General features: G+C 46.0%; 1 pseudogene; it reads left to right on the top strand.

Moving 5' to 3' along the window:
• Nucleotides 1-17,250: 17,250 nt before the first annotated feature.
• Nucleotides 17,251-18,505, top strand: LOC143269134 (LYR motif-containing protein 1 pseudogene; annotated as a pseudogene).
• The last annotated feature ends 6,517 nt before the right edge of the window (nt 18,506-25,022 follow it).

The raw sequence follows: 25,022 nt of genomic DNA, 5'->3' as shown, positions 1-25,022 counted from the left end.
TTAAACTAGCATGTAACAGCAGAAGAAGATTCAAGGCCGTTGGGGGTTTAAATCAGCAGAATTGTGTCGTACTGAATTTGGAAGGTGAAGAAAAGCCGTAGTTGGAGACAGCATCGGGGGAACTTCTTGCACACATGCATGGCGGTTCCTTTCACTAAGAAGAGGAGAAGCCTGGCGGTGGTGGTGCAACGCCTTTAATCCCAGCACTCGGGAGGCAGAGCCAGGCGGATGGATCTCTGTGAGTTCGAGGCCAGCCTGGTCTACAGAGCAAGACCTAGGACAGGCACCAAAACTATACAGAGAAACTCTGTCTGGAAAAACCAAAAGGAAAAAGAAGAAGAAGAGCAATGGGAGAGGCCCAGCCGCAAGCAGAAAGACAACAAATTCAACCTTCCATGTGTTGAGCTTGAGGCATTTTTGAGGAACCCGAGCAATCCACCCACGCATCAGCGGCTTGCTCAGTCCTCATCAGAGAAGCTTCCCCTTGCACAAGATGGGAACCATTACAGAGGCCAACAACTGGCCAGTGTTCACGGAGTGAGAGACCTCGGAACACTCCGTTCTGCATGGGAGGTCTCCATCAAACCCTTCCCCTCAGGGCTCAGGGATCTATGCAGACGAGGAGGTGGAAAGCTGGTTAGAGCCAGCGGGGATGGAGGCCATCAAGGAAACAGTCTTTCAGACACAGCGGGACTGATGGACACGCGAGCTCACAGAGACTGTGGCAGCCCACCGAGGGCCGGCACAGGTTCAATACAGACGGCGTCCCAGTGCGGAGAGAAGTGGACACGAGCGCCCCACGCCAACAGAGAAGCTATCTTCAAGTGTCAACCGCTCACAAAGGACAAATAAGTTTCCTCCAGCACTGGGAGTCTCAGTGGGTATACAAACCACACGTTAGGGCAGGCTCCACGCCAGCTGTAAGCAGCCAACACAAAACGAGCTCAGTGGTATTTTTGGAGATTTTTTTTTCCTTTCATAATGCTTTCTTTGGGATTTTTAATTTTTATTATTTATTTATTTATTTGTTTGTTTATTTAACCTTACTGGCCTTTGGCTTATGTATTATGGTTTCTGGTTTTGTGTTTTTATGGATTTTTTGTGTGTGTCTGTGTGTGTTTCCTGTTTGTTTTGTTTTGTTCTTTCTTTTTCTTTTTCTTTTTTATTGGATTGTTTTCTAGAGAGAGAGAAAAAGAAGGTGTGGAGTTGAGTAAGTGGGGAGGAAGGGAGGTTCTGGTAGGAGACGAGAGGGGAAACTGTGATCAGAAAGGATATATTGTATGAAAAAATATTTTCAATTAAAAAAATATAGATCCAAGCAGACAAGAGAAGTAAAGAAGATCTAGAGTAAATACTAGAAGCTTGGGATGGTGACGTCAGTCGGGGACTCATTCGCTCCTAGTAATCGACCGAGCTTAGATTAACAGAGATCTATGAATTCGTGGAGCGGTCAGGACAGAGCTTAGGGCAGAGCCTTGGGGAATCCCGGCACACCACAGCCGCAGGATGGAAGTTTCAAGTAGGAAGGTAGATTGTTCTTGTGCTAAGTGTGGTTTAGAGCCCAGATGAGATGAGGTGATGCTGAGGCCACGCGGTCCTGCTAGGAACTGCCCAGATGTGCTGGGAGTGGGTGGAGAAACCAGCGGAAAAAGAACAAACCATAAAACCAAGCACCTTCGGATGCCTTGGGCCTGGAAGAGAGGGAAGGAGGGAGGGATGTGGGGATCATGGGGAAAGCCAATTGGCGCAGGGCTTCTTTGCTTGCTTGCTTTTGCTGCGCTGAGAGATGAAAACGTCACGAGCAGAATCCAGTTGAAAGGGGAGGGTTGAAACCACGGCCGAGTGAGGAGCTCACCGGGAGAGAGGGGTGTCAGTGGAGATTGGCAGGTTGACGGGGTGGAGATGCAGGTGCCAGGCAATTAGTTTAGAGGACATCGAGAGCTGTAGGCTGATGGCTTCCATTAAAGAACCAGAGTGCCGCCGGGCGGTGGCGGCACACACCTTTAATCCCAGCACTCGGGAGGCAGAGGCAGGTGAATCTCTGTGAGTTCAAGGCTAGCCTGGGCTAGAGAGCGAGATCCAGGATAGGCTCCAAAGCTACAACAAAGAAACCCTGTCTCGAAAAACCGAAAAAAATAATAAGAAGACGAAGAAGAGGGGGAGAAGGAGGAGGGGGAGGAGGAGGAAGAGGAAAAAGAAGAGGAAGAAAGCAGAGGAAAGGGCCAGAGGTTGGAGGAAAACAACAGCCGTTCATCTGATAGAGGCGGGAAGTAAGGGGACCAGAGGAACACGCTTGGACTTCCAGGCAGCGCTGTCTACTGGAGCTGGGTGATGATTCACTAATGAACGCTTGTCTTTTAATGGAAAGACTGCCCGGAGCTTGCTGAATAATGTATCTGTCTTGAAAATGATCTTCGATACAGTCAGAAGAACACTTTTTCTTCACGTATTTTATTGTCTGTATTTTTCATTCAGCACTTTCAAACATCAAATTCAAAGCGTGAGAAAGAACGGGGGCAGACAAAATGTAACTTTTTTTTTTTTGAAGTTGAAAGGAATGTGACAGAATTTCTAAAAAGCTGAATGATCTTTGAAATGCCCCAAAGTACTAATCTCCATATTAGTGCTTGGAATGCTGATGAGGATAGGTAGATTAAAAACCACAGTTTGGAAGCAGCAGCCTTTGCAAGGTGGTCTTGGGGAAGTGTTGGCTTAGAGTGTCATGATTCAAAAATTCATGAGGAATGAATGACTTATTAAGGTTCAGTTAAGGAGTTGGAATTCAGGATGAAACTCAGAAAGTTAAATAAACCTTAGGTCCAAAAGCAAATACCTTGAAATGATGACGTATTGAAAAGGGCCAGCTGGGCAGTGGTGGCACACGCCTTTAATCCCAGCACTTGGGAGGCAGAGCCAGGCAGATCTCTGTGAGTTCTAGGCCAGCCTGGTCTACAGAGTGAGATCCAGGACAGGCACCAAAACTGCACAGAGAAACCCTGTCTCAAAAAAACAAAAACAAAAACAAAAACAAAAAAAAAAAAAAAAGAAAGGAAGGAAGAAAGAAAGAAGAGAAAGAAATGTGTTATAAAAAAGTGAGCCTGATCTCTGAATTCCTCATTGACCTGTGAGGGCTCTTGGGCTCATGCTCCTTCCATGGTTTCACCATCCAGGTGATGACACACCAAGGAGACCTACATCATGCTACCCTCCAAAACTGAATAAAACCTTTTGTGGTGATAATGGGCTCTGTCTTGGTCATTTTGTTATAGAACCAGAGCATGGGAGAAAACTGGCAGTTCCCAAAAGGGCTTGGAGACAAGAAAAAGGCAAAGGAAAGGCAAATTCTGTTTCTCCCTTCTTAAATTACGACATTCGCTTTCTCCCCACCCTTAGACGTCAGAGCTCCCGACTTGAGTGACTTCAGACTTCAAGATTCACCCTAGCAGAGCTGAAGAGATGGCTCAGAGGCTAAGAGCTTTGACTGCTCTTCCAGAGGTCCTGAGTTCAATTCCCATCAACCACATGGTGGCTTCCAACCATCTATAATGAGATCTGGTACCCTCTTCTGGCGTGCAGGCATACATGCAGACAGAATACTATATACATAATAAATAAGATAATTTTTTTTCTTGGAGCTAAGGATGGAACCCAGGGCCTTGCACTTGCTAGGCAAGCGTTCTACCACTGAGCTAAATCCCCAACCCCATAAATCTTTTTAAAAAATAAAAAGATTCAAGCTGGGCGGTGGTGTCGCACGCCTTTAATCCCAGCACTCAGGAGGCCAGGCAGATCTCTGTGAGTTCGAGGCCAGCCTGGGCTACCAAGTGAGTTCCAGGAAAGGCGCAAAGCTACACAGAGAAACCCTGTCTCGAAAAACAAAATAATAATAATAATAATAATAATAATAATAATAATAATAATAATAAAAAGATTCACCCAAGCAGCACCTTACTTCAAGTTTCAGACCTGGACTGGACTACCCAACTGGCATTCTGTGGCTTCTAGCTTGCAGACAGATATTTGTAGGACTTTTTGGCCCCTGCAGTCATGTGAACAAATTCCCCAAATTCTCCTATGTATTGGTATACACACTACGGTTCTGTTTCTCTAGAGAATCCCAAAGTAGGCGGGCGCTACCACCACCCGATCACCATGTCCGAGTGAGGGACTGTGAATTAAAAAACAGAGACAAAAGACAGCGGGTCATTCGCCCCAGCAGAATATCGAATGCCATTTATTGAAGGAGGGAGGAAACCTTACTTACAGGCTTACAGCACAATGGAGGATCCCCGGAGGGCAGAAGTTCGCTACTGATGTTCTACATTCTTGCATCTAAGCTGTTAACACCAAATGCAGGATACACAAAGAACCTCTGGTGAGCCTTCAGTAAGGAGGAAACCGGCAGGGAATCAGCATAGGGAGGACATCTGGTCAAGGTCAGCAAGCAAGGCGGCAGCTACTCAAAATGGGGGGCCAGGGCCCTACAGACTGGCATGGTAACAAGGCAATGCAATTAACCAAGCGTGAAGATGATGAATTCTTCAGACAAGCATCCTGGAAGGGATTCAGAACATGAGAACAAAAACAGACTGAACGGAAGTATTTAAGACGAACCACAACTTATTCTATCATTTGGTTTCTCACTACTAGGAGGTTTCTGTCTCTTGGGGCTCTGTGGAGAGAAGCAAAAAAACACCTTTTTCCAGATGTTTCCATGTTAAACGATGTAGAAGTACTGAAGACTGGACAAATGTTAAAATGGCCTGGCTCTCTCTGTCTTCAGCTGTCCTCTTCCTTCTGCGTTCTCTGGTGGGAGTGCATGTCTTTCTTTGGTGTGAATATTTGTATGCACGTTTGCATGTGTAGGTACCCCTGCATGTATGTGCACGTGTGTGTAGAGTGGAGGCCAAAGGTCAACATCAGGTGCATCCCTCAATCACTCGCCACTTTATATCTTGAGTCAGGACCTCTCACTGTACCCTGAGTTTACTGGTTCTCCTAGACCAGCTGGCTAGCGAGCCTCGAGGATCCTCCTGTCTCCGCACCACCCCCACCCTATCACTGGGATTACAGTTTGGATGAAAGATACAGGTCTCGCCTCAAAGGAGTACAAGATACAGTTTAGGGTATGTATGAGTGACCATGGCCTGGCAACACAGACTCAGGTCACCCCGAAATTCTATCTTCTAACATTGAAGCATTTTCATGGGTTTTTATACTTTTACAGAACAGAGAAAGTCGTGAACCAAGGCAAGTTTAAAATATATTGGTGGGGCCGGGCGGTGGTGGCACACGCCTTTAATCCCAGCACTCGGGAGGCAGAGCCAGGTGGATCTTTGTGAGTTCGAGGCCAGCCTGGTCTACAGAGCAAGATCCAGGAAAGGCGCAAAGCTACACAGAGAAACCCTGTCACAAAAAAATAAAAATAAAAAATGGGGTTGGGGATTTAGCTCAGTGGTAGAGTGCTTGCCTAGCAAGCACAAGGCTCTGGGTTCGATCCTCAGCTCAAATATATATATATATATTGGTAGGTACATCAAAGAGGTGGTACATTGAGCTGGGGGAGGCTTTTCTGGAGGCTCAAGGTGCTATCTGATGATATTCTTAGCTTTTGGATTGGTAGAAGCTAGTGGTCTGCTAAGCCGATAGATTCCAGAAGGGCTTTTATCTATTTGCATGAGATGCTATTTCTGACACAGAGGGTAGCAACAAATGGCTGATTTGGAGGTTCAGAGCTTAGCCCAAAATAAGGAAATTAGTCTGCAACATTCCATCTCTCCACAGTACTGAAATTCTAATCAGCAGATTCGTTCCTATAGACATGGATTCAGGAGTTTTCCCCCATAGCCAGATGAAGCATTTTTGGGGGGTGAGGGGTGGGGAGGTGTTTCATTCACAGTATCCCTTGGCCAACTGTCCCATTTTGAACATGAGGAGGCCACATATCAAATATCATAAGGTTCCTCGTAGCTAGGAGGCTCATGCCTGGGATCTGTTGTAGCTGGGGCTGAACAGTGGGCAGGACAGCAGTCTTCAGGAGAGAGGAACAGCTGGTAAAGGCCATTAAGAAAGAAATTCCCAGATTATATCAAAACTACTGCCCATCTCGATCTGGATCTGACTTTTTTTTTTTTTTAACACCCCGTGTATCTTAAATAACATTTACATGTGACATATAATAGGATTATTGTACCTAAAATTAAAATAATCAAGAACACAGTCCGGGGCTGGAGAGATGGCTCAGAGGTTAAGAGCACTGGCTGTTCTTCCAGAGGTCCTGAGTTCAATTCCCAGCACCCACATGGTGGCTCACAACCATCTGGAATGAGATCTGGTGCCCTCTTCTGGCGGGCAGGTATATGTGCAGACAGAACATTGTATACATAATAAATAAATAAATAAATAAATAAATAAATAAATAAATAAATAAATAAATAAATAAATAAATCTTTTTTTAAACCAAACAAAAAAAGAACAACACAGTCCAGTCTAATCAGGTGGTAGTAGTAGATAAGGACAGGAGGGGCCTTAACCAACCAAAAAATCCTCTGTGCATGTCATATTCCTTTACTAAACTGATGGTATGCCTGGCTCCACCCCTGTGTCTACAGTCATTTGTGCTTTATGGAACATTTATTTGATGTCTGGAGCCCTTGAAAGAGTTCATTATCCATCCTTCAACTCTAGCCTTTCTTCCGGCCAGTTTGGTTCCACGGCAATCACCTCACGTGGAGCGGCTGGCTCAAGTTCTAAAAATGACCGATCTTCAAGATCTAAATTTCTGTAACTCTTATCTGTAGAGGATAGCTTGATCTGACCTGCTGTCTGGGTGTGGCACCTAATCCCAGTTTGGGGAAGTAAATGGACAGTTAAATGACAGGGGGGAAAAGCCAGATAACAGCACAGTATCATTTTGAATTCCTTCCCAGCAGAATCAACCCTTTCTCATGTACCAAATATTATTCATGATGAGGTCCAAACAAGGGGCCAGAACCGTGAGAACTTGAAATTCCATAGGTTTTGTCATAACCGGATGTTATTTCTCATTTCACAGTCAGAGAGGGAAATGGACTCCAACAGGAGTTATTCTGTAATACTGCCCATCTGTTTCCCATTGGCAGAATGCAGGCATTGTTTAGTATTTTTCCAGTTCCAGCTAACTACACTATATAACTTTAGGGATCCATTTAGTCAGGGAACATGGGCCCTTAAGACACAATGTCTCAATAAGTGTTGGCCATTGCCCCACAACCATCTCAGATTCCATCAGGATTGGCATTATCCACAGTGCTTGTTGAGTTAAGGTACGGGCTTGTGGTGGTTTGAAAAGGAATGGCCCCCAGAGGCTCAGATATTCAAATGTGTGATCCTTAGGGAGTGGCACTACTTGAGAGGGATTAAGAGGTGTGGCCTTGTTGGAGTAGGTGTGGCCCCTGTTAGAGGAAGTGTGTCACTGAGGGTGGGCTTTGAGGTTTCAGAAACCTAAACCAAGCCCAGTGGCTCTCTCTCTCTCTCTCTCTCTCTCTCTCTCCCTCTCCCTCTCCCTCTCCCTCTCCCTCTCCCTCTCCCTCTCCCTCTCCCTCTCCCTCTCTCCCTCTCCCTCTCCCTCTCCCTCTCTCCCTCTCTCTCTCCCTCTCCCTCTCCCTCTTCTTCCCCCTCCCCCTCCCCCTCCCTGCTGCCTTCAGATCCAGATGCAGAACTCAGCCACCAAGTCTGCCTGGGAGCTGCCATGTTCCCCACCGTGAGGATAACGGACTAAATCTCTGGAACTATAAGCAAGCCCCAATTATATGCTTTCCTCAATGACCATGGTGTCTTCTCACAGCAACAGAACGCTAACCAAGACAAGGCTCCTTCCCACCCCTGAGCTTGATAACAGTCCTGAGTTTGTCTAGTGTTTTCAATCCATTTCTGTAGAACACCGTTTTCCTTTAGAAGAGCTTCCAGCCCTTTCCCTTCTTCTGGAAATAGCATCCCCTCTCTGCACCCTATTTTTGAAAGTAGTCCTTTCCTAAGGAATATCTCTGCTCATTTGCAGCAAATTCAGCTTGTGTGAGAATTCCTAGTCCAGTGTCTATACCTCCAATAAGATCTCTCTTTCGACTCCAGCATTTAGCCGATTTGGTAAAAGCACCAAGGATGTTGTTGCCACTGCAGACTGACAGCTTTGGTATAATCTGGGTAAAAAGAATCAACCCAAAGTTTCTGGGTATCCCTTACAAGAGGCAACAGTGTAGAGGTTGCTCCTGGTAGGCAGTAGTCTGGGGGTGCCATAGGACCTCTCGGAGCCTTCCAGGCCTGACAGTGGTGTTATATCATTTGGAATTGAGTGCACCAAGTTACTCCTGTGAATTGGAGTTCAGGTCATTGGTAAGTGTCCTACTTAGGGGTTCTATTGCTGTGATGAAACACCGTGAGCGAAAGTAAGTTGGGGAGGAAAGGGTTGATTTGGCTCACACTTCCATATCACTGTTCATCATCAGAGGAAGTCAGGACAGGAACCTGGAGGCAGGAGCTGATGCAGAGGCCATAGAGGAGTGCTGCTGATTACTGACTTGCTCCTCGGGGCTTGTTTCTTTCTTTCTTTTTTTTTTTTTTTGGTTTTTCGAGACAGGGTTTCTTTGTGTAGCTTTGCGCCTTTCCTGGAACTCACTTGGTAGACCAGGCTGGCCTCGAACTCACAGAGATCCGCCTGCCTCTGCCTCCCGAGTGCTGGGATTAAAGGTGTGCGCCACCACCGCCCGGCGGGGCTTGTTTCTTATAGAAACCAGGACCACCAGCTCAGGGATGACACCACCCACAATGGGCTGGGCCTTCCTCCATCAACCGCTAATTAAGAAAATGCCCTCCAGGCTTGCCTGCCTTAAGGTATTTTCTCAGTGAGGTTCCCTCCTCTGGAATGACTTTAGCCTGTGTCACATTGATATAAAACTAGCCAGCACATAAGTATGTGTAGTGGCTACCTGTTCTATCTATGACCTTGAAGTGCCTGCCCACTCCCCCACCCCCATCTCTTCTCTCCCTCATGGGCTTGGATGCGGACACAGACCCAGGCGGAAGAACAGCGTTGGACTGTACCTCGGACTTCCAGGACGCTGTGATAAATCCCCCGTGAGGTAGTGAGTCTTCCTCCCTAATAAATTCCTTTACCCTTTAAGCAGACTCCGTGGATTTCTCACGTTAAGTATGGGTATGTCCCGTGCTGTGGGGCATCCAGCCATACTTCCAGGCGAATGGTCATCAGGACACGTGATGCTGTGACAGGAAACACAGGCAGCTGCGTTGACCGGCCATTATGCTGGGGATTTGTTGTTGCTTTAGATGTAATATCAATGGCACACAGTAATCCTAAGACTTACATTAGGACTCTGTCAGTCCAAAACCTGGAATTTATCTTAATCAAAATCACATTGAGGGGGTGGGCTGGGGGGAAGGGGAGGGGGGCAGAAAGGGGGAGAACAAGGGAATCTGTGGCTGATATGTAGAACTGAATAGTATTGTAAAAAAAAAAAAAATCACATTGAATAATAAAAGAATTCTTTCCTGCAGGTAGTGAAAAATTTAAATCTTTCCAAACATAAGGACTTGGCTCAAGTAAAACAGGAGGAGGTTTGGGTGAGCAAACAGGCATAAGAAAAACAGGGTTAAGAAACATAAAATGAAAGTCCCTAGGATCAGCATTGTATCTGTCATTGAAGGATACATCCTAAAATAAATTTTAGACTTTTCAGAGAACTTCTGGAAGATGTTGTTAGTTCCCGCCGAAGAAGCGGCCGCAGACTGCCGGCCTCAGCCCCTGAGGTGGTCAACATCTACCGGCAGCTGTGCGGCACGTGCACCCCATAAACGTGCACCCCGTAAACGTACACCCCGTAAACGTGCACCCCGTAAACGTGCACCCCGTAAACGTGCCTGTCGGTCACAGTCCCCTCTGTTGCTTCTCCTGCCTTCTTACCTCTTCTTGATCCTCTCCGGTCTGTCCTCTCGTCTGTCTGTCTGTCTGTCTCTCCCATGTCCCCACTCCTAAACAGCCTTCTGCCCTTTCACTCCACACCCCCCCCCCGCCCCCATAGCCCTCCCGCACTAACTCTGTAGCACGTGGCGTGTTCTCTTAGGGGCACACCTTGGCAGGGCCCGCCGTAGCATCCCCTCGCTGCTTTTTATATTATATGATGACATATAGATATCCATAGACATACATATGAGCTAGGGGTGGAGTTCACTTACCTACAGCTCTTGATTGGCGAGGTAGAAAGGTGAGTATCCTCCAGTCCTTCTGAAGCCCACAGGGACGCGTCCTAAGCCGGTACAGGTTTGAGTGGGAAAAATGAAGCCGAGCCTCTGCCCCCTGAAGCTTTGCAGGGAAGGAAATAGGAGGAAGTATCGGATAAGGCTCTTCCCAATGAGGCTGAGGAGGGCGGCTTCGATTGCGTGCCTTTCCCAACAGACCAAAGCATCTGGATTTATTTCATTTAGTTCTTCGTGTCCCAGGAGTTCACTGAGGAAAGATCCCTGAGCTAAAGGCTTGCCGCGGTCAGGGGAGAAACATCAGAAAAATGAAGAAGTGTGGATTTGAGGAGGAAGGTCAGGAGAAAAAGGCCAAACAGTTTCAAAGGCAACAAAAACCAAGATAAACCAAACAAAAGCAAAATGCCTTCAAAGTTCTAAAAGTGAACAAAATACTGAAAATAAGCTCAACCGCTAGAATAAAAAATGTCTTCAGAGACCTGAAAACAAACAACGAAAACCAAATGTCTAGACCAAAATGTTTTCTAAGCAAGTCAGCGTAGATACCTTGAAGCAAAGCATTTTGAAAACGAACCAACAAGTATCTAAGAGGGATCCTAAACTCCAGCTCAGATCATGGACTGCCAACGAGATTTAGGGAAGTCCAGAGGAAGAACTCACAGATTAACACTTAGGAAGGCAAGACAGGATGGTGAGCGGCAAGCGAGCCCTGGGCTGCTACCTGGCGCCGATCTGGTGCTATGGGTGTCTTTCTGTATGCTGTGAATATATGCTGTTCCCACTGGTTAGTAAATAAAGCTGGTTTGGCCGGGCGTTGGTGGCGCACGCCTTTAATCCCAACACTCGGGAGGCAGAGCCAGGCGGATCTCTGTGAGTTCGAGGCCAGCCTGGTCTACAGAGTGAGTTCCAGGACAGCCAGGACTGTTTCACCAAGAAATCTTGTCTTGAAAAATCATCATCATCATCATCATCATCATCATCATCATCATCAAGCTGGTTTTGCCTTTACTTAGATCAGAAAAGGAGGATTGTCCCTGGGGCCCCATGTTGAACAGCCAGAACTGCCCATGAAAGAAACAGCTCTTGCCTTGAAGGAATAAAGACAGTTTATCCTAAAGGGTGTAGGGCTGGGCAGCACAGACTTGGGTTACCCCAAAATTCTGTGTTCCGATATTGAAGCTGTTTCACAAAGTTTTTAAAGTTTTACAGAACAGAGAACCTCATAAATCAAGACAAGTTAAAAATATACTGGTGGGTACATCAGAGAGGCGGGTACATCGAGACCGGGGGAGGCTTTTCTGTAGGCTCGAGGTGGTATCTGACGGCTTTCCTAGCCTTTGGATTGGTAGAAGCCAACGATTGCTAAGCTAATAGATTCCAAAAAAAGGCTTTTATCTGTTTCTAACATGTGAGTTGGGGGGGTGGGGGCTGTTCTGGAGGATCAGAACTTAGTCCAAAAATAAGGTGATCAGCCTCGGTACCTGCAGCATTCTATCTCTCCACAGTACTGAAATTCTAATCAACCGGTCAGTTCCTATAGACCTGGAATCCTTCAGGAGTTTTTACTCACAGCCAGATGCGGCTGCCACCCTACACACACACACACACACACACACACACACACACACACACACACGTTAGGAATTTTCATTCACAATAGGCACATACTGTCGCACCCAGCCTTTTCTGTGTATGCTGGTGATTTGAACTCAGAGACTCAAGCTTGCTTGCACAGCAAACACATCAGTGACTGAGCCCTAAGACACTTCTCTTCACACATGTTCACCTTTCTCCTTTTGTGTAGGTTCAACACAAGTCTAAATAAAAGAGCAAGCACCCAGGTCACATGGATCCCACATCATCCAGTGATTTGCCCAATCCTGCAGCCTGGATGCAATATACCAACACCTCCATTTCCCTCAGAACCCACCCCTGGCCGGGCGGTGGTAGTGAGCACATCTTTAATCCTAGCACTCGAGAGGCAGAGCCAGAGCCAGGCGGATCTCTGTGAGTTCGAGGCCAGCCTGGACTACAGAGTGAGTTCCAGGAAAGGTGCAAAGCTACACAGAGAAACCCTGTCTCGAAAAACCAAAAAACAAAAACAAAAACAAAACCACCCAATTTTCTTGATCTATAAACCCTTCCAGTTATGGCTCTGAAATGTTTCTCTCTCCCCACCCCTGTTTGTCCCTCCGCTGTCACTGATGTCCCTGAATCGCCGGCACCTCTACAGTGGTCCCCTGCCACCGTTCTGGCCACTCCCGCCTCTTCATCATCCCGAGTCAAATGACGGCCCCGCCGAGGATTCTTCCGCGTCCATCGACTCATTCCAGCTCACTGCTGAGCTGTGCCGTGGCCTTCAACACAAATGTCAAGCGTCGTAATGTTTGCTCACTGGGCCCTTCCTCTGCCCACGCTCTTGCTTCCGGCCAGTGCGGTTAAAAGGCCAGCCCACCTGAGCCTCTTCGGGGCTCTCTCCGCCGTCTTCTCTCTCCTCCCACCCATCAGTTTGATGTTTGAATGTGTACTCCAGGGAGCTTTCCCGAGCCTACTCATTCCATTCAGACTCAGAATCCATAGCCCTTCAAAGCCTGATGCTTGTCACAGTTCCTTATACCTCTCGGCTGGAAAGCTCACTGGGGTTCAGGATCAATCCCTTCTGCTCGATACTGGATTCCAAAGCATGGCAGTGGGGCCCTAAGAAGCTTCCAGTGATGTGAGATTGAATGGCTGAGTGATCAAGTCAACTCCCAGGGCAGCCCACGGCTCTTTGGAACAAAAGAACTAGATATGCTCCAGATTTGATCCAACTTGGGGAAAATGATGAGACTGTGTTGAGTTATAGTCATCTGAATTCCAATTTGTCATTGGGATCAGAAAGAGACGTGGCACACAGGCCCGGAGTTCATGCGCATTTGGGAAGCTGTATCACAGAATGTTGCTTAATAGGCATGGATTTTCCCAGAAAGGGACATTGATTATTCTCATGTCTAACAACATATGGCTTGACTTGCCTGCTTTCTTCATTTGTATACATAGTGGGCCTCTCAGTCAGACGACATTCTACAGAGGTTCCTGCCACCAGCCTTTCGGACCGGCTCTCAGCCCTCTCTATGCACAAACACCCACATTATGGTGACAGATTATGTAGACAAGCAATGTTGCCCTTAGTGTTTATTAGCGTCTTTATCTGTTCCAGAGCCACTGAGAATAGATTTCTATTCTGATGTTATGGTGTAATGTTTTGAGCAACTCCATTTCCTTCATTTCCAAGTTCATGAGCTCATTTCACACACACACACACACACACACACACACACACACACACACACACAAAATCATCCATGTGGGCATGCTCAGATTGTAACCAGAGACTGTCGGAGCTACAGACTTTCTTTGGGTCACCTCCTGGGTAATGGATCTGCTCGGACCTGAGGGTTCTAGGGCATGTATTTGAAAAGAACCATTGGGTCTAGGGTACCAGTCAAGCGGGACAGCTTCTGAGGGCTGGAGTTCAAGGTGGCTGACAGCGCTCGCTTTTGCTTTGGCCTGAAGGGAGAAATTCTCATTCCGTTCACTTGTGAACTCTAACCCAGGTATTGTCCAGCTAACTTTCTTAGGCTACCCTGAGCATTCGCTGCACCCGCTCTTGAAGACAGTTCATTGTGTGTCTCTGTGGTGTGCAAGCCTGCCCCAGGTCCTGAGCAGCAGAGCTGGATGGGAACAGGAGAGCTAAGCTACAGCCTAGTCATCTCAAAACAAAACCCCAAGGCCAGGCATGACAGCACAGACCTCTAATCCTAGTACTTGAAAGACAGAGGTGGGTGGATCTTTATGAGTTCAAGGCCAGCCTGGTCTACATAATAGATTCCAGGCAAGAAGTTTGAAACCCTGTCTCAAGACAAACAAAGCCCTGACGTTCTGTAAAGCTTCACACGCAAACGGCACGTTGTTGGTATCTTCTGTAATTACTCTCTTGATGTATGCAAGTTTTTTCTCTTTCCCTTCCTCCTTTCTCCCTTCTCATTCTCTAGTGCTGGAGTTCCAGGCATGCGCCACCACCTCCAACTACGCATCGCCATGATCATGGAATGGCTCTCTGCTGTTTAGGGGAGCTTGTTCCTCTGTTTGCGTCCCCTATGACCTCTCTCACTGTAGTAACAGCGCCCATGCAGCTCTGCTGTTTGGGATCAGGAGGAGACTCGCACACCACAGAGACACACAATTGGCGGTCTTTAAGAGTCGATGCAGTGACTGCTCAGGGGAGCCTTCGAAAAGGTTACCTGGACAATACCTGGGTTAGGGTTCACAAGTGCAGCAAAAAGGATTGGGACGGCCTCCCTTCAGGCCAAGGGAAAAGTCAAGGCAACCAGAAAAGGTTCAGCCCCACCCCCTCCCAAGTCTCCTGTCACTGAAGGCCTGGAAACCCGTATATGTGCTTGGTGTGCCAAATGACAGTGTCGAACAGGACAACTTACAAGCACTGTTGCAGCAAATGCCACCCACCGCTTGAAAGAGGTTACTTCATTTATGGTAACCAAATGTTACTAACAATACTTTACTTTTTAATCTACTACGAAACAAAAGGAAAACAAAGAAAAAGATTAGAAAGAATCTTTTTTTGTTTTTTGTTTTTCGAGACAGGGTTTCTCTGTGTGGCTTTGCGCCTTTCCTGGAACTCACTCTGTAGACCAGGCTGGCCTCCAACTCAAACTCAGCTCTGCCTCCCCAGTGCTGGGATTAAAGGTGTGCGGATTAAAGGTGTGCGTTACCACCGCTGGCTAGAAAGAATCTTTATGTATGCAAGTTCTGGGTCAGTGTGGTGGCCCTTACCTTTAGTTCACAGAGGAAGAGGCAGAGGGAGACAGAACTCTGGGACTCCGAGGCCAGCTTGGTCTACACAGCGAGTTTCAGGCCAGCCAGCTACATGAAGAGCACTGTCATCAAAACAAATAGCTTCAAAGGCTGGCCCAGCTTTGTTTACCTGGCCTCCTGAATCTCAGTTTTTAAATAGTCTTTTGTTCTGTTTTCAACTCTGAAATATAGAAACTAGAAAACAAAAACATCTCTTTAAGCATTTAAGTCCTTCGCTATGGCCTGTCTCTTCTTCCTTCCTCCCTCCCTCCTTCCCTCCCTCTCTCCCTCTCTCTCTCTCACTACGTGACCCTCGACCATCCTGGACTTCCCTTTGTAGACCAGCTCTGCCACCTGAACGCTGGAATTAAGGAACACACCACCACATCCAGCCTCGTGGCCTCCTCTTAATATCATTCTGGCAGAAGTGTATGCAAATGAAGTCACTCTAGCTCCCTGTCAAAACAGGTTACAGAAACATCTAGAGACATTATGCTTTTGAACTTCACCGGAAAAGCCAAACGTTTTTTTTTTTGGGATTTCCATTGAAGGCTCACCCTGTCTTAGCTGTTCAGGGTTCCAGGACCAGTGTCTCCCAGCTTGACCCTAAAAAGGAGTAACAAAACCAGATGGACCCTTACGCGTGCCGCAAAGCTGGAGCTGTAGGCTGGGCTCAACCACAGGCCCTGGTCCAGGGATCTCGAGTGAGCAGCAGGCCACACGTGAGTATGCCTGTCCCCTGTAGGATGCGGTATCACGGAGAGATGGAAGTGTGAAGATGCTATTTGTGACGTTAGTTGTGCCCCATGGTAGGCTCCAGGAAGATTCCACCCCACGACAATTTGGCTTTCTTTCGTCGGCTACAGAAGTTCATGGACAGCTTTCCACATGTTCATGTGTGGCAGCACATAGTAGGTCTGTGATCTGTGATACCGAACTTCACTTTTTTTTTTTTTTAGTGTATGAGTGCTCTGTCTGCCTGTATGCCTGCATGCCTGAAGAGGACATCAGATCCCATTAGGGGCATTTTAGGGTTGTGAGCCACCATGTGGTTACTGGGAATTGAACTCAGGATCTCTGAAAGAGCAGCCAATGCCCTTAACCCCTGAGCCATCTCTCCAGCCCCTTGAATTTTGCATTTCTATTAACAAATAAACCATTCAGCTGATTTATACTTCGAATTACATATATGTATTTTTTGTTTGTTTGTTGTTTTTTCGAGACAGGGTTTCTCAATGTAGCTTTGGTGCCTGTCCTGGATCTCGCTCTGTAGACCAGGCTGGCCTCGAACTCACAGAGATCTGCCTGGCTCTGCCTCCCGAGTGCTGGGATTAAAGGTGTGCGCCACTGCCCAGCTACATATGTATTATTGAGATATGAAAAGCAATCATGGGGGCTGGAGATGGCTCAGTGGTTAAGAGCACTGGCTGCTCTTACAGAGGTCCTGTGTTCAATTCCCAGCAACCACATGGTGGCTCCCAACCATCTGTAATGAGATCTGGTGCCCTCTTCTGGCCTGCAGGCAGAACACTGTATACAAAATAAATAATTTTTAAAAAAAGAAAGAAAGAAAAGCAATGATGGTGTTAACTAAATAGTGGTCACTAACTGAAGATCATGCTCTCATGTTATACACAGTTATGATGGGTTCCAAAAGACAGGGAGGGTCACATGCAGGAAGGTAGACCATTAGCTCATCTGGGAATGGAAATGTACTGTTATTTCCCACCTTCGTGACATGCTTCTTATTAAACTATCCACATTTTAATTTTACTCATTCTTTAAGTGGCTTCAGCTCCTGAACTCTTTTTTTTTTAAGACTTATTTATGTTTATTTTATGGGAAAGAGTGTCCACCTGCATGTATGTATGTGCACAAGCATGCAGTGCCTGCAGGTGCCAGAAGAGGGCATCAGATCTCCCGAAACTGGAGTTACAGAAGGTTGTGAGTCACCATGTGGGAGCTAGGAACTGAGTCCCAGACCTCTGGAAGAGCAGCAAGTACTCTTAAATGATGAGCCATCTCCTCTGATCTCGGCTAGACTCTTCTTGAGAAGGACGGCTTTTAAAAAACAAATATAAGTTCCAACCAGAGCCTCAGGTTGGTGCATTGCTCAACCCTCAATAGAGAAGCTGCTTCTTGCAGGAGATGGTAAGTGATACAGAGGCCCTCAACTGTACAACCGAAGGTGAGTGGCTTTGAAGTGCTCAGTCCTAAACAGATGTCTATATCATACCCCTCCCCTCTAGGCTTAGGACCTATGCCGAAGAGTAGCCCAAAAGACTATGTAAGAGCCAGAGGTAATGGATGACTTCAAGGAAATTGCATCTTCCAGACACATCAGGACTGATACACACGTGAACTTACAGAGATTGTGACAGTATGTATAAGTTCAAGCCAGAAAAAATAAGCCCGGCATGGAGGAGAAGAACCCAGCACAAAATCCCAGTTGCACCCAAGAAGCTATCTGTAATTTATCAATTGATAATATATGCAAATTATCAATTCCTTCTGGCGAGGGAGGGGAGGTAGTTTTCTTCAGTGGAGTGAAACTTGGGTGTCTCAACCACACTCCAGTGTAGGCCCCGTGCTCAGGAATAGCTGGCCAACTTAAACTGGACTCCATAGACTTGTTGTTGTTTGTTTTTTAGAGAAAGGGTCTTGCTGTGTCGCTCTGGCTGTCCTGGAACTCACTATGTATACCAGGCCGTTCTCAAACTCCCAGAGATCAGCCTGCCTCTACTTCCCAAGTGCTGGGAATAAAGGTGTTCAATACTATGCTTTTAAGAAAGAGAAAGGGAGGAGGGTGACGTCATGACGTACGCGAGGACGTCCGAAGCCGTCTCCAATAAGAAGTCCTTGGCTTCTACCGGAGCATTTTCAGGCTTGCACCAAAGTGGCGGGCAGCATCAGGGCAGGTGGAGGACACCATCAAAGCAAAACAGTACGTACTAAATGAAGCCAGAACACTGTTCCAGAAAAACAAAAATCTCTCAGCCCCAGACCTGATTAAACAGTGTATGGATGAATACACAGCCAGCATTGAGATTGGACTGCAATACCAGATTCTTTTTTTTTTTTTTAAAGAATTATTTATTGCATATACAGTGTTCTGCCTGCATGTAATCCTGCAGGCCGGATGAGGGCACCAGTTGTCATTACAGATGGTTGTGAGCCACTATGTAGTTACTGGGAATTGAACTCAGGACTTCTGGAAGAACAGCCAGTGCTCTTAATTCCTGAGCCATCTCTCCAGCCCCAATACCAGATTCTTTACCCAAGATCAGTTCATCTGTCTCCAATGGCTCTCACCCCACCAGGAGGCCGGAGACTTCAAACCCAGGAGAAACTGAGAAAACTTTCCAAGCCAGTGTATCTGCAGTCTCATGATGAAGTTTCCTGATGGAGAGGATGGTTGACTTTTGAGACTGGGGAGCTGACTCAATTTGGAGTGTAAATCAGGCAACCTGCCCTTCTTTTTTTTTTTTTTTTTTTTTTCGAGACAGGGTTTCTCTTGTGTAGCTTTGCGCCTCTCCTGGAACTCACTTGGTAGACCAGGCTGGCCTCGAACTCACAGAAATCCGCCTGCCTCTGCCTCCCGAGTGCTGGGATTAAAGGCGTGCGCCACCACCGCCTGGCTGCAACCTGCCCTTCTTGATTAGAAGCAAAAAGAACACTTCCTTTAGACCTCCCGAGTTGGTCCTCATCGATGAGACGTGGCTGCAAGCATCCCTAGGGGTTTTCAGGGTCCTGCTGCTGCCTGAGTTGATGACATTGGCCCTTACTGACATCTTCACTGAAGTCATCCTTGGAAGCAAGTCGAAGGCTTGTGGAGGAAGACTGAGGCAGTTCCTGGGACTGTCATTTAGCACACATCAACTGATGAAAATTTGGTTAGCTGATGCCTGCAGGTTTACAGGCTACCAAACCGTGTTGCTCCCAATGTACTTAATAGAGAGTTATCCACAAGTTATTCATTTGCTTAAACGAGATTTCTGTACAGGCTTTTTTTGTGGCCTCCTGACTCTTGTAATTTCCAAATATACCCCATTATAAAGGGCAGCTTTGGATTGATCATTTGAAAAGAGAGACAGAGAGAGAGAGAGAGAGAGAGAGAGAGAGAGAGAGAGAGAGAGAGAGAGAGAACAGGAAGTTGAGTGGATAGAGAGGTGCATGGGGATCTGGGAAGATTGGGGAAGAGGAAAGAATATGATGATCAAAATATGAAATTTCTGTATGAAATTCTCAAAGAATAAATAAAAACATTTAAAAAACCTAAATGTACATTTTTTTTAAAAGCAAAATTAACCCTATGTGGAGTACTTCTCAGTTAAGCACGAGTATTTTCCACAGACTAAGATGAAACCTTTTGGTGTCCCGAGAAGTTTTTGGTGACAGTCAGTTCCAGGGTCTCCTGATAATTCCAACAGTAATTTGCTTCAGCACATAAGGTCCCGCTGTTTGCCTTGGGCGGACTTAGGCTTGGAGACAAACAGATACAACAAATTAGGGAGACAGTTATTTTATCGTGGGGCTGAGAATATGTGACCCATTTACCTGCAAGGCAAAATTTAATTGTATAGGTTTGTGATTTGCTCAATCTTGGAAAGTCTTAGGGACCAAAGCCCATAATAGTAACTTAAAGGAAGTGTAAGATTTATATGAAAGGAAGCAAGGAAAGGATTTTTGTCCAGGAAAGGAGAGCCAGAAACCAAGCAGATGTGAAGGAAACCCATCGGAGTTGCAGTGTGGGTGTGGGTGTGGCCAGAGGTGGGCTGTGTAGAGACCTCAGCTAGACAGACAGAAAGCGGCATGAACTGTCCTCGAGAAACATCAGTGGGAAGCTTAACAATGGTGCTGGGGAGCTGAAGGTTCATCTCTCCACCTGATACACACTCAAGAGCCTTCATAAGCCCTTGCAGGGAATGCTGAGCTCGTGAAAAGAGTACTTCACGAAGCATCCAATTGTGAAGATAAGAGGCTTCATAATTACAGGCAGAGGCTAAGAAATGAAGCTTTCTGTCAATATCAAGAGCTACCTGAGTCTCAGAAAATCTCTAGCTTCAACACAAAACTAAGATTTATGGGAATACCGGAAGGGAGAAGAAAAGGAAAAAAGGCATGAATCGATAAGTTTGAGTTCCACAGAGGCTTGTAATGGTGCACAAGCATCCAGCCTACTATCAGGTTTATTAAACATAATTACAGTTTTATAGGAATATAAAGTAATGGAATCTTACTGTGTGTGTGTGTTAACTAGGTTAGAATTACATATTTTTCTTCTTTTTTTTTTTTTTCTTTTAAAACTACTGAAACTTTAGAGAGTGAGGGAAAGTTGTTTTTTTTTTTTAATTATTTATTTCTTTATTTTATATGCATGTGGTGTGAAGGTGTCAGAGCCTCTGGAAGTAGATTTACAGACAGTTGTGAGTTGCCACATGGGTGCTGGGAATTGAACCCAGGTCATCTGGAAGAACAGTCAGTGCTCTTAACCGCTGAGCCATCTCTCCAGCCCCCATATTTTTCTTCTAATTGCCCTAAAAGATTTTATTTTTGGTTTTTTGTTTTGTTTTGTTTTATAGTTCAAAATACAAAGCTCAAAATAGCTAAGAAACATACAGCTTGTAAGTAGGAAAGCCTACTTGGACAACAATCTGTCTAGCTACAAACATGTTGTTTTTATCTAAGTTATTCTGTTTAATAATAAAGACGCAGGAGTCAAATATTGGGGTGAAAACCTGCTAGATCAGAGAAGCTGAGAAGCAGCCAGCTGACCTTCCTTTTTGGCCAGAGATGCATCAAGAGAGCGTCTTTTCACATAGTCCCAAACCAAAAGCCCGCAAATCTCTAAGGGTTGCAGAATATTTGTTTACACTATAAAGATGAATCTCTGCCTAAGGTGCCTTCTGATTGGTTTAATAAAGAGCTAAATGGCCAATAGCTAGGCAGGACTTCTGGGGAAAAAAGAGGAATAGGGAGAGAAGAAGAATTTAAACCCAGAGGAGATGCCAGGGAGGCTTGGAAGAGGTCGGACATATGGTACAGAGTAGAGGTAACCAAGCCATGTGGTAGAATGTAGATTAATAAAGGCAGGTTAATTCAAGTTATAAGAGCTAGAAGGACAAGCCTAAGCTAGTGGCCAAGCTTTCATAATTAGTAAGAAGTCTCCATGTCGTTATTTGAGGGCTGGTGGTCCTGAAGAGAAAGTTGACTATATCTAAGTTCCTCCCTATTTCTCCCTGTGTGGCTCTCTATCCATCTTCCCAGGTCCTCTATACCCTCTATGGCTAATTCTTGTCAACTAGTCACTGGCTCCACCCCACCTACCTGCCCTCCCACCCAAATCCAAGGTTAATTTTTTTTTTTTTTTTTTTTTTTTTTTTTTTTTTGGCAGCTCGCACATGCAGACTGGTGATTTAGTGATGAACATTCATGCTCTTTCTCTGAAGTTTGTTACCTTTGAGGATTTACATATGTATATATTTTAAGTCATTTATTTATTTAAAGTGTATGGATGTTTTGTCTGCATGTATGTCTGTGTACCATGTGCCTGGTCTCTGAAGAGATCAGAAAAGGGTGTCTGGGTCTGGAGTTACATATAGTTGTGACCTGCCATGTGGGTGCTGGGACTTGAACCCAGGTCGTCTGGAAGAACAGCCAGTGCTCTTTCCTCTCAGCCATCTGTCCAGCCCCCAAGGTTAATTTTATTAACACAGTCTCAGAGTTTCATAGTGTGATCAAATATCTTGCAACACAAACATCCATTTTCTACTATGCCTTTAAACTGAGAACTGAAAGATCTGCCAGGAACAAAAAGAAGAAATAAATATCCAACGGAGTCTAACAGATTGCTAACAGAGTCTTGCTGTAGATATAAGAAAGAAGAGTGTTGGTGAGGGGTAGACAGCAGAACTCAGGTGGAAAGGGGGCAGTCTGTGAGGAGGAATGGGGAAAGAATCGGCCCTGTGCAGCAGAAGACTGATGCCTTTGATACACACAGCCAAGCGATTTCCACTGATCACACCTTGTGTCCCAGCTCTGGGAGCTGAGCTGTATTCCCTTCATCTTTCCACATTCACCCAGAGATTTTTACCACGAGTTTCTGAGATCTTGTTTGAGAAGAATACATATGCTCTCTATCCAGTAGGAACCGGGAAGGAAGCTTTGACCAACGCGAAGGAGATTGGTGTCTCCTAAACGGAAATGATGATGATGTATCCGGGTCCCCTTCTGAACTACGTCAGCAAGGGCCATTCTCCCTGCGTGCCCATCAACCAGTCTTACTGGGAAGGTGAAGTTTCTGGAGGTGCAGAACCAAGAGGAGAATGTCGTAGAGGAAGTGCATCCAGGGCTGGGGAGATGGCTCCGTGGCTAAGAGTACCTGCAGCTCCTGCAGAGGACCTGGGTTCGGTTCCCAGCACCCACAGGGTGGTTCCCCGTCACTCCTAACTTCAGTCCCAGGGCATCTGACTCCCTCTTCTGACCTCCTTGGGCACCCAGTATAGATGTAGCACACAATAATACATTCAGGGAAACACTTATATACATTAAAAAAAATCTTTAAAGGTTTTTTTTTTTTTTTTTTTTTTTTTAAGGAAATGTTTCCCTGAGGCCACTGAATAGCTCGGCAAAAGAACCCTCTTTCCGTGACACCACTCCTTAAAATATTCACCAAAGTGGAGTCTGGAACTCACTTGGTAGCCCAGGCTGTCCTCGAACTCACAGAGATCCGCCTGCCTCTGCCTCCCGAGTGCTGGGATTAAAGGCGTGCGCCGCCGCCGCTCGGTGGAGTCCGTGTTTCTTAGCAGTTCTTTCAGGGTTTCTTGATTTATCCCTGCTTCTGTTTTCTGTTCGAACTTCCCTCAGTGAAGAGCCTCTTTTGAAGGAGCAAACATTCGTTCCATTCACATTCCACTTGTCACAGCAAGCCACATACCCACGTTTGATGTAAATGGTGTGTGGGCAAGTTGTGTATTACAGAAAATTTGGTAATAATGTATCTCGTGGTATGAGTTTCCCAGCACCCACCTGGTGGCTCACAATCATCCATAACTCCAGTTCCAGAGGAACTGATCCCTTCGGACCTCGGATGACACCAGGCACTAGAGTAGTACACACACACACACACACACACACACACACACACACACACACACACACACGCATACAAGCAAAACATTTATACATATAAAGCAAAATAAACCTTTAAAAAAAGATTTGAAGATTATTTCTATACCTATGAAGCATATTTATACTACAAAGTTCTTGAGATATTTTCAGGAAAAGAGTCAAATTCTTTCATTTTGTCTTCTTAGGGTAGTTTCATAGTTAATGTATGTGAGTTTGGCACCAGATGTATGCGAAGGGGATGAAGTAAAGAAATGGCCAATATGACGGCTCCAGGGTATGGTTAAAGGGGAAGGTTTTTTATTGTAGATAGTAGAGAGAGAACAGCCAGAGGCATCTGGAAGAGTCCAGAGCAGAGAGAGAAGGAGGTAGACTGGACATGGCCAGCAGACTGGGTGGTCAGGGCTATCTGGGGAGGGGGGCGGATGGCATGGGGCAGAGAACGGAGAAAACTGGTGAGAACAGCTAGCTTGGGTTACAAAGACACTGAGTGGCTGGGAGGGAGGGAAGTGAGCTAGAGGAAGAGTGGGGAGGAGGTGAGAGGGGCTGAGATGCTGGCCTGGAGCTGGAAGTAGGTAGCAGGTCCTTGTGACACTGAGTGGCCTGGAGACCAGCGTGAGCTTTGGTATGCTAATCGGCAGCAAGGCCCCCTCGGCCAGAGCTGAGGGAAATGACTCCTTTTGGCAGATGGAAACCGGTTTCACAAGTTCCTGAAGAATGCTGCCTCTGATCTAGCCACCAGGAATCCTCCCAGAGTCCAGGGTGAGCTCCTTTCTACATCTATGGACTGTCTTTTGGAGTCCGGGGAATCAGTTTCCTTTGGATCCAACAGTAAATACTAAATATTCAGAAGAAAAAACGGAGCCACCAAAGCTTCTAAAAAGAATGATTTCATTGGTGTTTGCTTGTTTGTTTTTCAGTGCTAATTCAAGCAACAACTGGGGCTGGACAAGGTAAGAGGGTAGGGAGGTCAGCTGGTCAGTGCAAGCTGACAAGTGTCTGGGCCTCATCAGTGGTGAGGCAAGGCAGAAGGATGCACGGGGAGAGTGTGGGGACGAACACCTTTTATCCCAGATCTCCATGAGTTCCAGGCCAGTCAGGGGAACATAGTGAGACGCTGTCTTAAAAACAAACAAAAAAAAGAAGCTGGACTAGGCGGTGGTGGTGCACATGCCTTTAATCCCAGCACTCGGGAGGCAGAGGCAGGCGGATCTCTGAGTTTGAGACCAGCCTGGTCTACAGAGTGAGTTCCAGGATAGCCAGGGATACACAGAGAAACCCTGTCTTGAAAAACCAAAAAAAAAAAAAAAAAAAAAGAAAAAAGAAAAGAAAGAAAGAAAAGAAAAGCAAGAAATTAGAAAAGGAAAGAAATTAGATACACATGGGAAATGATGGGAAAATAATGTAAATGTTTTCCTTGGAATACCTTTCTAACAGAGTAGAAAGGGCTAGCCTTAGAAATGTATATAAAGGAGCTGATGTTCTTAGTGTGTACTATCTATTATTTACGGAAGCAAGGAATCATGGGAAGACCTACCTCTAGCCATCACTATTTAACTAATGTTAAACGTCTTGGGCTCGGCCATGAACATGAAATGTCTTAGTGTCTTCCTCGGTTTTTAGCCCTGGAGCTCACTTTGTCAACCAGCCTAGCCTCCAGTTCAGAGACCCGCCTACCGCACCTCCCAAGTGCTGGGATTAAAGGAACGCACCACCCCCGCCCAGTGTTTGACTCACATTTTCGAGAGAATCCATACATTCTGTGCTTTTTATCAATTTGTTACAAGATTTTC

The sequence above is a fragment of the Peromyscus maniculatus genome, chromosome 17, assembly GCF_049852395.1.
Source record: "Peromyscus maniculatus bairdii isolate BWxNUB_F1_BW_parent chromosome 17, HU_Pman_BW_mat_3.1, whole genome shotgun sequence".
Taxonomy (NCBI): Eukaryota; Metazoa; Chordata; class Mammalia; order Rodentia; family Cricetidae; genus Peromyscus; species Peromyscus maniculatus.
Note: the sequence above shows the minus strand (reverse complement) of the source record. Positions and strands in the feature narration are given on the sequence as shown.